Source organism: Staurois parvus, unplaced genomic scaffold (assembly GCF_062004578.1).
Source record: "Staurois parvus isolate SC_StPar_1 unplaced genomic scaffold, SC_StPar_1.0 ptg001837l, whole genome shotgun sequence".
Taxonomy (NCBI): Eukaryota; Metazoa; Chordata; class Amphibia; order Anura; family Ranidae; genus Staurois; species Staurois parvus.
In genome coordinates, this window is record NW_028319633.1 from 27,586 (window position 1) to 43,623 (window position 16,038).

Sequence of the window (16,038 nt, forward strand, 5' to 3'; positions counted from 1 at the left end):
CCCCCAGTGTCTTCCAGTGTGATCTCTGTACCCCCCAGTATTCCCAGTACCTTCCAGTGTGATCTCTGTACCCCCCAGTATTCCCAGTACCTTCCAGTGTGATCTCTGTACCCCCCAGTATTCCCAGTACCTTCTAGTGTGATCTCTGTACCCCCAGTGTTTCCAGTGCCCTCCAATGTGATCTCTGTACCCCCGGTATTCCCAGTACCTTCCAGTGTGATCTTTGTGTCCCCCAGTGTTCCCATGGTGATCTCTGTACCCCCAGTATTCCCAGTACCTTCCAGTGTGATCTCTGTACCCCCAGTGTTTCCAATACCTTCCAGTGTTATCTCTGCACCCCCAGTGTCTTCCATTCTTTTCTTTGTAGCCCCAGTATGTCTTGTGCCTTCCAGTGTTATCTCTGTACCCCCAGTGTTTCCAGTGTGATCTCTGTGCCCCCAGTACCTTCCAGTGTAATCTCTGTGCCCCCCACAGTGTTCCCATGGTGATCTCTGTACCCCCTAGTGTTCCCATGGTGATCTCTGTACCCCCAGTGTTTTCAGTACCTTCCAGTGTGATCTCTGTACACCCCCCCCCCCCCCCCCCGTGTTTCAAGTGCCTTCCAGTGTGATCCCTGTACCCCCAGTATTCCCAGTACCTTCCAGTGTGATCTTGGTGCCCCCCAGTGTTGCCATGGTGATCTCTGTACCCCCAGTGTTCCCAGTGCCTTCCAGTGTGATCTCTGTACCCCCCAGGGTTCCCTTTGTGATCTCTGTACCCCCCAGGGTTCCCTTTGTGATCTCTGTACCCCCCAGTATTCCCATTCCCAGGTCCTCTGATTCCCTGTTTATTCTCACCTGCTTTTCATTAGCATCACCTGTGTCTTCAGTGTCCCCCCGGTATATTTCTAGTCTGTTTCCTGCTCGGTGTCCCCGTGCACCTCTCCCCGCTCCTGTTTGTCTCTGCATTCATTCCTAGTAGTCCTGCATGCCTCCCTACTGTCCTGTGATCCCTGCGCCTCAGCGCTGCAAGGGATTCTCACCTGTTTTTCAGCCCTTAGTTCCCAGAAGCGGTCTGCTCAGGTGAGGCGGAGAACCGAAACTTGAGAATACTCTGCAGTGCAACCCATCTCCACCGTCAGGATCTCTGGAGGACACCGGGCAGTTCCATGGATTCCAAGGGCCCTCACCTTCATTACGGAGTACTGATAGGAGTCCTTCCCGTCCGAGACCCCCCGGTGTACCTACCTGTGTCCTGTGTACCTGCATTCCCTGGGACCCCTGTGCACCTCATACATATTATTACCTCTGTGTCCCTGTAAACTCAGCATCCCACTGCTGCCATGATACTCCTGTGAGCCCAGCACCCCAGTGCATTCAGTGCCTTGTACTAGTCCATGTCCTGCCTGCCGGTGAGACCGATACCCCAGCGCTGCGCTGCGCTCCCGCCAGTCCTGTGAGTCCTGTATTCCATGCTTCTGAGTCTGGGCACACCGCCAACCACAGTGCAGGCGCATGGGGGGGGTCCACCATCCGAAGTATACAGCCCCTGCACACAGTATACGGAGTCCCCGGCACTGCCAGTCTATATACACACAGTATACGGAGTCCCCGGTATGGACAGTCTATATACACACAGTATACGGAGTCCCCGGCACTGCCAGTCTATATACACACAGTATACGGAGTCCCCGGTATGGACAGTCTATATACACACAGTATACGGAGTCCCCGGTATGGACAGTCTATATACACACAGTATACGGAGTCCCCGGTATGGACAGTCTATATACACACAGTATACGGAGTCCCTGGTATGGACAGTCTATATACACACAGTATACGGAGTCCCTGGTATGGACAGTCTATATACACACAGTATACGGAGTCCCTGGTATGGACAGTCTATATACACACAGTATACGGAGTCCCCGGCACTGCCAGTCTATATACACAGTATACGGAGTCCCCGGGTAGGCGGGACTTTCTGGCCGTTAGTAGGGAGTGTCTTCTCTACTTTCACTTTCTGTTCTCGGTAACAGACTGTTCAGTGATCTCCTCCAGGAATCCAGCAGATCTCCGTCTGTCACCCCTCAGGGGCCCCAAGCAGTGGAGGGGACACAGGTGAGTGGGGGAGGGGGGTGAGTACTTCCTCTGGGGTCTGATACTTCTTAACCTTTTCTGATCTCTTTTGTTACATTGTGTCACCAAGACACCTCTGACTTCCTGAATGTGTCCCTTCCCCCGCCCGACCCCAACATGAATCTGCGTCACCCATCACAGTGTGCAAATCGCCAACATGTCCTCTCCCGGGAATCCGTCTTCATGCCGAGATAAATAACAGGGACTACTGGGACTGTCCTTCCACTAGCAAAACTTTCCTCCTTCTCTCCACAACTGTCCTTTTCCCTCCACAACTGTCCCTCTTCCCTCCTCAGCTGTCCCTCTTCCCTCCATGACTGTCCTTCTCTCCACGACTGTTTCTCTTTCCTCCATTACTTCCTCTTTTTCTTCCATGACTGTCCCCCTTCTTTCTTCAATTGTTTCCCTTGTCCCCACGACTGTCCCTCTTCCCTCCAGGACTGTCCCTCTTCCCTCCAGGACAGTCCGTCTTCCCTCCAGGACCGTCCCTCTTCCCTCCAGGATTGTCCCTCTTCCCTCCAGGACCATCCCTCATTCCTCCAGGACCATTCCTCTTCCCTCCAGGACTGTCCGTCTTCCCTCCAGGACTGTCTGTCTTCCCTCCAGGATTGTCCCTCTTCCCTCCAGGATTGTCCCTCTTCCCTCCAGGATTGTCCCTCTTCTCTCCAGGATTGTCCCTCTTCCCTCCACGACTGTCCCTCTTCCCTCCAGGACTGCCCCTCTTCCCTCCAGGACTGTCCCTCTTCCCTCCAGGACCGTCCGTCTTCCCTCCAGGACCGTCCCTCTTCCCTCCAGGACCGTCCCTCTTCCCTCCAGGACAGTCCGTCTTCCCTCCAGGACTGTCCCTCTTCCCTCCAGGACTGTCCCTCTTCCCTCCAGGACCGTCCGTCTTCCCTCCAGGACCGTCCGTCTTCCCTCCAGGATTGTCCCTCTTCCCTCCAGGACTGTCCCTCTTCCCTCCAGGACAGTCCGTCTTCCCTCCAGGACCGTCCCTCTTCCCTCCAGGACCGTCCCTCTTCCCTCCAGGATTGTCCCTCTTCCCTCCAGGACCATCCCTCTTTCCTCCAGGACCATCCCTCTTCCCTCCAGGACCATCCCTCATTCCTCCAGGACCATTCCTCTTCCCTCCAGGACTGTCCGTCTTCCCTCCAGGATTGTCCCTCTTCCCTCCAGGACTGTCCCTCTTCCCTCCAGGACTGTCCGTCTTCCCTCCAGGACTGTCTGTCTTCCCTCCAGGATTGTCCCTCTTCCCTCCAGGATTGTCCCTCTTCCCTCCAGGATTGTCCCTCTTCCCTCCAGGGCTGGACTGTCCCTCTTCCCTCCACGACTGTCCCTCTTCCCTCCAGGATTGTCCCTCTTCCCTCCAGGACTGTCCCTCTTCCCTCCAGGACTGTCCCTCTTCTCTCCAGGATTGTCCCTCTTCTCTCCAGGACTGTCCCTCTTCCCTCCACGACTGTCCCTCTTCCCTCCAGGACTGTCCCTCTTCCCTCCAGGACTGCCCCTCTTCCCTCCAGGACTGTCCCTCTTCCCTCCAGGACCGTCCGTCTTCCCTCCAGGACCGTCCCTCTTCCCTCCAGGACCGTCCCTCTTCCCTCCAGGACAGTCCGTCTTCCCTCCAGGACTGTCCCTCTTCCCTCCAGGACTGTCCCTCTTCCCTCCAGGACCGTCCGTCTTCCCTCCAGGACCGTCCGTCTTCCCTCCAGGATTGTCCCTCTTCCCTCCAGGACTGTCCGTCTTCCCTCCAGGACTGTCCGTCTTCCCTCCAGGATTGTCCCTCTTCCCTCCAGGACCATCCCTCTTTCCTCCAGGACCATCCCTCTTCCCTCCAGGACCATCCCTCATTCCTCCAGGACCGTCCGTCTTCCCTCCAGGATTGTCCCTCTTCCCTCCAGGACTGTCCCTCTTCCCTCCAGGACTGTCCGTCTTCCCTCCAGGACTGTCCGTCTTCCCTCCAGGACTGTCCGTCTTCCCTCCAGGATTGTCCCTCTTCCCTCCAGGACTGTCCCTCTTCCCTCCAGGGCTGGACTGTCCCTCTTCCCTCCAGGACTGTCCCTCTTCCCTCCACGACTGTCCCTCTTCCCTCCAGGATTGTCCCTCTTCCCTCCAGGACTGTCCCTCTTCCCTCCAGGACTGTCCCTCTTCTCTCCAGGATTGTCCCTCTTCTCTCCAGGATTGTCCCTCTTCTCTCCAGGACTGTCCCTCTTCCCTCTACGACTGTCCCTCTTCCCTCCAGGACTGTCCCTCTTCCCTCCAGGACTGCCCCTCTTCCCTCCAGGACTGTCCCTCTTCCCTCCAGGACTGTCCGTCTTCCCTCCAGGACCGTCCCTCTTCCCTCCAGGACCGTCCCTCTTCCCTCCAGGACAGTCCGTCTTCCCTCCAGGACTGTCCCTCTTCCCTCCAGGACTGTCCCTCTTCCCTCCAGGACCGTCCGTCTTCCCTCCAGGACCGTCCGTCTTCCCTCCAGGATTGTCCCTCTTCCCTCCAGGACTGTCCGTCTTCCCTCCAGGACTGTCTGTCTTCCCTCCAGGATTGTCCCTCTTCCCTCCAGGACCATCCCTCTTTCCTCCAGGACCATCCCTCTTCCCTCCAGGACCATCCCTCATTCCTCCAGGACCGTCCGTCTTCCCTCCAGGATTGTCCCTCTTCCCTCCAGGACTGTCCCTCTTCCCTCCAGGACTGTCCGTCTTCCCTCCAGGATTGTCCCTCTTCCCTCCAGGACTGTCCCTCTTCCCTCCAGGGCTGGACTGTCCCTCTTCCCTCCAGGACTGTCCCTCTTCCCTCCACGACTGTCCCTCTTCCCTCCAGGACTGTCCCTCTTCCCTCCAGGACTGTCCCTTTTCTCTCCAGGATTGTCCCTCTTCTCTCCAGGATTGTCCCTCTTCTCTCCAGGACTGTCCCTCTTCCCTCCAGGACTGTCCCTCTTCTCTCCAGGACTGTCCCTCTTCTCTCCAGGACTGTCCCTCTTCCCTCCAGGACTGTCCCTCTTCTCTCCAGGACTGTCCCTCATTCCTCCAGGATTGTCCCTCTTCCCTCCAGGACCGTCCCTCTTCCCTCCATGGCTTTCCTTATGACCAGTCCATGAAGGTGTCCTATTTTTCGGTGGTATTGGTAGTCTGGCTCCTCCCTGACAGTAATGGGGCTGCACAGAGTTTGAAGGAATTGTAGTGATGCTGCCCATGGTAATGGCTCTCATGTTTCTCCCTGACAATGCCGCACTGAGCAGTCTGAGTGAGTGATCCCTGTGTTCTGTACAGTGCTGTGCTCCAGGGCGGGTATTTTTATGTCTGTTTTTGTGTTTATTAACCCCCTGCCATCCAGTGAACATATATAAACGCCCGGGACAGCAAGTGGTCATACCACGGTCCTAGCTGCAGCCGGGTCGGCCGACCACAGAGGAATGGGGGAACATCTGTCCCTCGATCCCCTCTGGGATGAAAGACCCCCGAAGTTACAATGTGAGTTTGACCAGCTGCCTGGGAGGGTGGGGGGGGGGGTCTAATAGAACCCCGATACATCCATAGAACCCTGATATCTCCATAAAGAGGACCTGTCACCTGGCCAATGCCATCACAAGGGGGTCTGTTAACCCCCCCTGTAATAATAAAGTTAAATAAAAATAAATCAAAAAATTAAAAAGTGTAGAAATAAATGTAATAAAAATGAACACAAATAAAAAAAAAAGAAAAAAAATTAAAAGCAGCCCCATTCCCCTGTGCATACATACACATGGAAACGCACATGTAGGTCTGGCACGCATGTATCGCTGCGAAGGTCGGGGTGAGAGCGATCATAATGCACCGCCAATGGACAATTTTAGGTACCGCAGTTTGTTGCCATTTCACAGGTAAAATCTTGGCACGTTTGGTATCTATTTACTCGGCACAACCTCCATCTTTTGTATTTTACCAACACATTAATTGTATCAAAATTAAACATTTGTTTTAGTATTTTTCTCCGAAAATTTACATTTGATAAACGTAGGGTCCTGAAGTTTGTTGCCATTGCATGAGGGCAGGCAAGTTTAAGGTTTGACATGTGGGGTATCTAATTACTCGTCTTTTACATTTTACCAACACATTAATTGTATAAAAATTAAACATTTATTTTAGTGTATTTTTTCCTGAAAATTGGCGTTTGATAAACATAGGGTCCTGAAGTTTGTCGCCATTGCAAGGGTGCAGGCAAATTTAATGTTTGACAGGTTGGGTATCTATTTACTCGGTGCAACCTGGTCTTTTATATTTTACCATCACATTAATTGTACCAAAACGCAACATTTATTTTAATATTTTCCCCGAAAATGTGTGTTTGATAAATGTATCATGTATATGTATATTTTGCAACAAGAAAAAAAATGGGAAAATGACTGCATTTGTGTGCCCTAAAATTAACTTTCTTGTATTTTTTATTGAAATTTTGCATTTCCTAGACCTTGACAGTATTATCAAGTGACATAAAAAACAGGTTGGGTATCTATTTACTCAGTGCAACCTCCTGAAGTTTGTCGCCATTGCACAGGCGCGCGCAAATTTGACATTTGACGCGTTGGGTATCTATTTACTCGGTGCAATCTCATCTTTTATATTTTACCAACACCTTAATTGTATCAAAATGAAAAATTCATTTTATTGTATTTTTTCCTGAAAATTGGCATTTGATAAACGTAGGGTCCTGAAGTTGGGTATGTTGGGTATCTAGTTACTCGGTGCAATCTCGTCTTTTATATTTTACCATCACATTAATTGTACCAAAACACAACATTTTTTTAATATTTTCCCCCGAAAATGTGTGTTTGATAAATGTAGGGTCCTGAAGTTTGTCACCATTGCACGGGCGCCCGCAAATTTAATGTTTGACAGGTTGGGTATCTATTTACTCGGTGCAGCCTCATCTTTTATATTTTGCAACAAGAAAAAAAATGGGAAAATGAATGCATTTGTGTGCCCTAAAATTAACTTTCTTGTATTTTTTATTGAAATTTTGCATTTCCTAGACCTTGACAGTATTATCAAGTGACATAAAAAACAGGTTGGGTATCTATTTACTCGGTGCAACCTCCATCTTTTATATTTTACCAACACATTAATTGTATCAAAATGAAAAATTCATTTTAGTGCATTTTTTCCTGAAAATTGGCGTTTGATAAACGTAGGGCCCTGAAGTTTGTCGCTATTGCACAGGCGCATGCAAATTTATGGTTCGACAGGTTGAGTATCTATTTACTCGGTGCAATCTCATATTTGATATTTTACAAACACATTAAATGTACCAAAACACAAAATTTATTTTAGTATTTTTTCCTGAAAATTGACGTTTGATAAATGTAGGGTCCTGAAATTTGTCGCCATTGCACGGGTGCAGGCAAATTTAAGGTTTGACAGGTTGGGTATCTATTTACTCGGTGCAGCCTCATCTTTTATATTTTACCAACACCTTAATTGTAGGAAAATGAAAAATTTATTTTAGTATTTTTCCCAAAAAATTTGTGTTTGATAAACGTAGGGTCCTGAAGTTTGTCGCCATTGCACGAGCGCTTGCAAATTTAAGGTTTGACAGGTTGGGTGTCTATTTACTCGGTGCAACCTCGTCTTTTATATTTTACCAACACATTAATTCAGTGTTTCTCAACTCCAGTCCTCATGGACCCCCAACAGGTCATGTTTTCAGGATTTCCCTCAGATGAAACAGCTGTGGTAATTACTTAGGCAGTGAAACTGATCAAATCACCTGTGCAAAATAATGGAAATCCTGAAAACATGACCTGTTGGGGGTCCATGAGGACTGGAGTTGAGAAACACTGCATTAATTGTACCAAAACACAACATATATTTTAGTATTTTTCCACAAAAATTTGTGTTTGATAAACGTTAGGGTCCTGAAGTTTGTCGCCATTGCACAGGCGCCCGCAAATTTAACGTTTGACAGGTTGGGTATCTATTTACTCGGTGCGATCTCGCCTTTTATATTTTACCAACACATTAATTGTATGAAAATGAAAGATTAATTTTAGTGTATTTTTTCCTGAAAATTGGCGTTTGATAAACGTAGGGTCCTGAAGTTTGTCATCATTGCACGGGCATGTGCAGATTTAAGATTTGACAGGTTGGGTATCTATTTACTCGGTGCAACCTCATCTTTTATATTTTACAAACACATTAATTGTATCAAAATGAAAAATTAATTTTAGTGTATTTTTTCCTGAAACTTGGCGTTTGATAAACGTAGGGTCCTGAAGTTTGTCGCCATTGCACAGGCGCCCGCAAATTTAACGTTTGACAGGTTGGGTATCTATTTACTCGGTGCAATCTCGCCTTTTATATTTTACCAACACATTAATTGTATGAAAATGAAAGATTAATTTTAGTGTATTTTTTCCTGAAAATTGGCGTTTGATAAACGTAGGGTCCTGAAGTTTGTCATCATTGCACAGGCATGTGCAGATTTAAGATTTGACAGGTTGGGTATCTATTTACTCGGTGCAACCTCATCTTTTATATTTTACAAACACATTAATTGTATCAAAATGAAAAATTAATTTTAGTGTATTTTTTCCTGAAAATTGGCGTTTGATAAACGTAGGGTCCTGAAGTTTGTCATCATTGCACAGGCGCCCGCAAATTTAACGTTTGACAGGTTGGGTATCTATTTACTCGGTGCGATCTCGCCTTTTATATTTTACCAACACATTAATTGTATGAAAATGAAAGATTAATTTTAGTGTATTTTTTCCTGAAAATTGGCGTTTGATAAACGTAGGGTCCTGAAGTTTGTCATCATTGCACGGGCATGTGCAGATTTAAGATTTGACAGGTTGGGTATCTATTTACTCGGTGCAACCTCATCTTTTATATTTTACAAACACATTAATTGTATCAAAATGAAAAAATTATTTTAGTGTATTTTTTCCTGAAACTTGGCATTTGATAAACGTAGGGTCCTGAAGTTTGTCATCATTGCACAGGCGCCCGCAAATTTAACGTTTGACAGGTTGGGTATCTATTTACTCGGTGCGATCTCGCCTTTTATATTTTACCAACACATTAATTGTATGAAAATGAAAGATTAATTTTAGTGTATTTTTTCCTGAAAATTGGCGTTTGATAAACGTAGGGTCCTGAAGTTTGTCATCATTGCACGGGCATGTGCAGATTTAAGATTTGACAGGTTGGGTATCTATTTACTCCGTGCAACCTCATCTTTTATATTTTACAAACACATTAATTGTATCAAAATGAAAGATTAATTTTAGTGTATTTTTTCCTGAAAATTGGCGTTTGATAAACGTAGGGTCCTGAAGTTTGTCATCATTGCACGGGCATGTGCAGATTTAAGATTTGACAGGTTGGGTATCTATTTACTCGGTGCAACCTCATCTTTTATATTTTACAAACACATTAATTGTATCAAAATGAAAAAATAATTTTAGTGTATTTTTTCCTGAAACTTGGCATTTGATAAACGTAGGGTCCTGAAGTTTGTCATCATTGCACAGGCGCCCGCAAATTTAACGTTTGACAGGTTGGGTATCTATTTACTCAGTGCAATCTCGCCTTTTATATTTTACCAACACATTAATTGTATGAAAATGAAAGATTAATTTTAGTGTATTTTTTCCTGAAAATTGGCGTTTGATAAACGTAGGGTCCTGAAGTTTGTCATCATTGCACGGGCATGTGCAGATTTAAGATTTGACAGGTTGGGTATCTATTTACTCCGTGCAACCTCATCTTTTATATTTTACAAACACATTAATTGTATCAAAATGAAAAAATAATTTTAGTGTATTTTTTCCTGAAACTTGGCGTTTGATAAACGTAGGGTCCTGAAGTTTGTCGCCATTGCACAGGCGCCCGCAAATTTAACGTTTGACAGGTTGGGTATCTATTTACTCGGTGCGATCTCGCCTTTTATATTTTACCAACACATTAATTGTATGAAAATGAAAGATTAATTTTAGTGTATTTTTTCCTGAAAATTGGCGTTTGATAAACGTAGGGTCCTGAAGTTTGTCATCATTGCACAGGCATGTGCAGATTTAAGATTTGACAGGTTGGGTATCTATTTACTCGGTGCAACCTCATCTTTTATATTTTACAAACACATTAATTGTATCAAAATGAAAAAATAATTTTAGTGTATTTTTTCCTGAAACTTGGCATTTGATAAACGTAGGGTCCTGAAGTTTGTCGCCATTGCACAGGCGTGTGCAGATGTAAATATGAAGAAAATGCAGCGCTGTGTGATGTTACTATATTGCGGGCAGATATAAATAATAAATGAAACCAAAGCAAATGAATAAATGAATAAATAAATAAATAAATAAATCACAGTCCAGCAATGGTGCTCACTGATTCCCAGTGCAAAAGTTAGAAATGCGCACTAACCAGAAACGTATTAATAATACGCATGTGTATATGGTATCTTGGAGATTCCCCTCTCTTTTCTGGTCTGGTAATGGGCAGGAGCTGAAGATAGTAGAGATGAAGCGCCCTCGTGTGGCGAAATGGAGGTCCAGCAGGTCACAGAAATCCTTACAGAAGTGTGTGAAGTGGAAAATTCCTCCTCTCAAAGGCTGGTGCAGGGATCAATCTGGGTCCGCCGAAGCTGAAAAGGCTCATCGCAGAAGACACAGGAAAGAACCCATAGTGTAGTAGGTTGATGAAAATGATTTTATTCAGGAAAAACTCACAATGGTGCCAGGTTTAATCAAATGACTGACCCTTTAAGATTAAAGATGGCCGCCGGGCCTCCACGTGGCACCGGCGGCGTAGTGTCAATGGCGTCCTGGGCTCCTTCTGACGCGTTTCGTGCCGCACGCACTTCTTCAGAGGTAGAGCTGAGGATCCCCGTGTGCAGATGTAAGGTTCAACAGGTTGGGTATCTATTTACTCGGTACGATCTCATCTTTTATATTTTACCAACACATTAAATGTATCAAAATTAAAATTTTATTTTAGTGTATTTTTTCCTGAAAATTGGCTTTTGATAAACGTAGAATCTTGAAGTTTCTCACCATTGAAACAAGCGCAGGCAAATTTAAGGTTTGACAGGTTGGGTATCTATTTACTCGGTGCAATCTCATCTTTTATATTAATTGTACCAAAACACAAAATGTATTTTAGTGTATTTTTTCCTGAAATTTGGCGTTTGATAAGCGTAGGGTCCTGAAGTTGGGTATGTTGGGTATCTATTTACTCGGTGCAACCTCATCTTTTATATTTTGCAACAAAAAAATTTAAAATTGGGAAACTGAATGCATTTGTGTGCCCTAAATTGAACTTTTTTAATTGAAATTTTGCATTTCCTAGACCGGGTGTCGGCAACCCGCGGCTCCAGAGCCGCATGCGGCTCTTTTTCACCTTGGCTGCGGCTCCGGAGCACACTGCCCACCAGGTGACAGGCAATAGGGCAGCAATGGGCAAACTACGGCCCGGCGGACCTTTTAATCTGGCCCGCGGAGCTAGGCTCCCGCTAGGCTCCTCTCACAGTCCGCCCTGAAGACCGGTGTAGCATGAAAATCTGTCTCCTATGAGGATCTGTCCCCCTCGACGTATCTGCACATGTGCCGGAGATGGCCGATCGACTGCTAATGCCTGAAACTGGCACATGCGCAGATACGTCGAGGGGGGCAGATCCTCATAGGAGACAGATTTTCATGCCACACCGGAACGGCGCGGGAACACGGCGAGAGGAACGCGCGGAGCAAAGGTAAGTGAATTGACACAGGGGGGACTTGGGGACTTAATATGGGGGATGAATTAATATGGGGGATGAATTAATATGGGGGATGAATTACTATAGGGGGGATGAATTACTATATGGGGGATGAATTACTATGGGGGATGAATTACTATATGGGGGATGAATTACTATATGGGGGATGAATTACTATATGGGGGATGAATTACTATGGGGGATGAATTACTATGGGGAATGAATTACTATGGGGGATGAATTACTATATGGGGGATGAATTACTATATGGGGGATGAATTACTATGGGGGATGAATTACTATGGGGGATGAATTACTATATGGGGGATGAATTACTATATGGGGGATGAATTACTATGGGGGATGAATTACTATATGGGGGATGAATTACTATATGGGGGATGAATTACTATATGGGGGATGAATTACTATGGGGGATGAATTACTATATGGGGAATGAATTACTATGGGGGATGAATTACTATATGGGGGATGAATTACTATATGGGGGATGAATTACTATGGGGGATGAATTACTATATGGGGAATGAATTACTATGGGGGATGAATTACTATATGGGGGATGAATTACTATATGGGGGATGAATTACTATGGGGGATAAATTACTATATGGGGGATGAATTACTATATGGGGGATGAATTACTATATGGGGGATGAATTACTATGGGGGATGAATTACTATATGGGGGATGAATTACTATATGGGGAATGAATTACTATGGGGGATGAATTACTATATGGGGGATGAATTACTATATGGGGGATGAATTACTATATGGGGAATGAATTACTATGGGGGATGAATTACTATATGGGGGATGAATTACTATATGGGGGATGAATTACTATGGAGGATGAATTACTATATGGGGGATGAATTACTATATGGGGGATGAATTACTATATGGGGGATGAATTACTATGGGGGATGAATTACTATATGGGGGATGAATTACTATATGGGGGATGAATTACTATATGGGGGATGAATTACTATAGGGGGGATGAATTACTATGGGGGATGAATTACTATATGGGGGATGAATTACTATATGGGGGATGAATTACTATATGGGGGATGAATTACTATATGGGGGATGAATTACTATGGGGGATGAATTACTATATGGGGGATGAATTACTATGGAGGATGAATTACTATAGGGGGGATGAATTACTATGGGGGATGAATTACTATGGGGGATGAATTACTATGGGGAATGAATTACTATATGGGGGATGAATTACTATATGGGGGATGAATTACTATAGGGGGGATGAATTACTATATGGGGGATGAATTACTATAGGGGGGATGAATTACTATATGGGGGATGTATTTTCAGTTTTAAAAATGTGGCTCTCAAAATAAATTTCAATCGTGGTTTTGGCGAGATTTGGCTCAGTTGAAAAAAAAGGTTGCCCACCACTGACCTAAGGCTATGATTGTGATTATGACGATACACTGTGGCCCTGATTAACCCTTTGCTTACTGGGCCCTTAAACCCCCTTCATGACCAGAGCGCTTTTTGCAATATATGCAGTGTCGGATTTGTTATAAATGTTGCAATGGTTTTGCGGCTCCCAGTCTTTTTTTTCCCTCTCGGAAACGGGTCCAAGTGGCTCTTTATGTCTTAAAGGTTGCAGACCCCTGGCCTAGACCTTGACAGTATTATCAAGTGACATAAAAAATTGCAACAACCACCATTTTATTCCCCGGGGACTCTGCTTTCAGCATATATTTTATATTGGAGGGTTCAAAGTCATTTTCTAGCAAAAAAAAAAAATGCTGATTTTTTTTTTACCACGTGTGTGAGAAATGTCAAAATTGCCCCAGACAGCAAGTGGTTAAATAGTCTGTTGAGCAGGAGGTGGGGAGTGGAGGGAAGGTGAGTATGTGCAGCTGCAGAGGGAAGGGGGTTGGTGAATCGGCTGCACTTTTTTCAGCATTTTGTGGGTTTTCCAGACAGGCTGGGGCTTGTAGTTCCTCTGCACCTACAGAGAGTCAGGCTGGGACTTGTAGTGCCACAGGTCAGGCTGTCATGGTGGTCCCATGTCTATACTGTATGCAAGAAAAGATTTTTTTTTTTTCCCACCTGTAGACCGGTTTAAAGTGGATCTGACACCACCGGTTTAACGGGTCCCGGCAACAGATACATTCCAGGCATGTCTCTGGTGACAACGGCCACTTTCCAGGGTGTCAGCTCATCGAATGGCTGGTGTCATCGCTGATCACATGTTAGGTCCCATATCTATATAGAGCAGGGGTCTCCAAGCTTTCACACAAAGGGCCAGTGCGAGGAACACTACTCCATCATTGGTGTCAGTGGAAGGAATAGTGCCCCATCATTGGTGTCAGTGGGAGGAATAGTGCCCCATCATTGGTGTCAGTGGAAGGAATAGTGCCCATCATTGGTGTCAGTGGAAGGAATAGTGCCCCATCATTGGTGTTAGTGGAAGGAATAGTGCCCCCATCATTGGTGTCAGTGGGAGGAATAGTGCCCCATCATTGGTGTCAGTGGAAGGAATAGTGCCCCATCATTGGTGTCAGTGGGAGGAATAGTGCCCCATCATTGGTGTCAGTGGGAGGAATAGTGCCCGATCATTGGTGTCAGTGGAAGGAATAGTGCCCCATCATTGGTGTCAATGGAAGGAATAGTGTCCCATCGTTGGTGTCAATGGGAGGAATAGTACCCCGTTGTTGGTGTCAGTGGGAGGAATAGTGCCCCATCGTTGGTGTCAGTGGGAGGAATAGTGCCCCATCGTTGGTGTCAGTGGGAGGAATAGTACCCCGTCGTTGATGTCAGTGGGAGGAATAGTGCCCCATCGTTGGTGTCAGTGGGAGGAATAGTACCCCGTCGTTGGTGTCAGTGGGAGGAATAGTGCCCCATCGTTGGTATCAGTGGGAGGAATAGTGCCCCATCATTGGTGTCAGTGGGAGGAATAGTGCCCCATCGTTGGTGTCAGTGGGAGGAATAGTGCCCCATCGTTGGTGTCAGTGGGAGGAATAGTGCCCTATCGTTGATGTCAGTGGGAGGAATAGTGCCCCATCGTTGGTGTCAGTAGGAAGAATAGTGCCCCATCGTTGGTGTCAGTAGGAAGAATAGTGCCCCATCGTTGGTGTCAGTGGGAGGAATAGTGCCCCGTCGTTGGTGTCAGTGGGAGGAATAGTGCCCCGTCGTTGGTGTCAGTGGGAGGAATAGTGCCCCATCGTTGATGTCAGTGGGAGGAATAGTGCCCCATCGTTGGTGTCAGTGGGAGGAATAGTGCCCCATCGTTGGTGTCAGTGGGAGGAATAGTGCCCCATCGTTGGTGTCAGTAGGAGGAATAGTGCCCCATCGTTGGTGTCAGTGGGAGGAATAGTGCCCCATCATTGGTGTCAGTGGGAAGAATAGTGCCCCACCATTGGTGTCAGTGGGAGGAATAGTGCCCCACCATTGGTGTCAGTGGGAGGATTAGTGCCCCATCATTGGTGTCAGTGGGAGGAATAGTGCCCCATCATTGGTGTCAGTGGGAGGAATAGTGCCCCATCACTGGTGTCAGTGGGAGGAATAGTGCCCCATCATTGGTGTCAGTGGGAGGAATAGTGCCCCACCATTGGTGTCAGTGGGAGGAATAGTGCCCCACCATTGGTGTCAGTGGGAGGATTAGTGCCCCATCGTTGGTGTCAGTGGGAGGAATAGTGCCCCATCATTGGTATCAGTGGGAGGAATAAGGCCCCATCATTGGTGTCAGTGGGAGGAATAGTGCCCCATCATTGGTGTCAGTGGGAGGAATAGTGCCCCATCATTAGTATCAGTGGGAGGAATAGTGCCCCATCATTGGTGTCAGTGGGAGGAATAGTGCCCCATCATTGGTGTCAGTGGGAGGAATAGTGCCCCATCATTGGTGTCAGTGGGAGGAATAGTGCCCCATCATTGGTGTCAGTGGGAGGAATAGTGCCCCATCATTGGTGTCAGTGGGAGGAATTGTGCCCCATCGTTGGTGTCAGTGGGAGGAATAGTGCCCCATCGTTGGTGTCAGTGGGAGGAATAGTGCCCCATCATTGGTGTCAGTGGGAGGAATAGTGCCCCATCGTTGGTGTCAGTGGGAGGAATAGTGCCCCATCGTTGGTGTCAGTGGGAGGAATAGTGCCCCATCGTTGTTGTCAGTGGGAGGAATAGTGCCCCATCGTTGGTGTC

The 16,038-nt window shown here is 46.6% G+C and overlaps 1 protein-coding gene across 1 annotated transcript in view; it reads left to right on the forward strand.

The window, feature by feature from the left end:
• The first annotated feature begins 2,020 nt into the window (after nt 1-2,020).
• LOC149434100 (uncharacterized) overlaps nt 2,021-16,038 on the forward strand; it is a 70,381-nt gene continuing 56,363 nt past the window's right edge. Inside the window, exon 1 of the mRNA XM_089664104.1 lies at nt 2,021-2,102. The gene's annotated coding sequence lies outside the window, so the exon portion shown is untranslated. The remainder of the gene's footprint in view (nt 2,103-16,038) is intronic.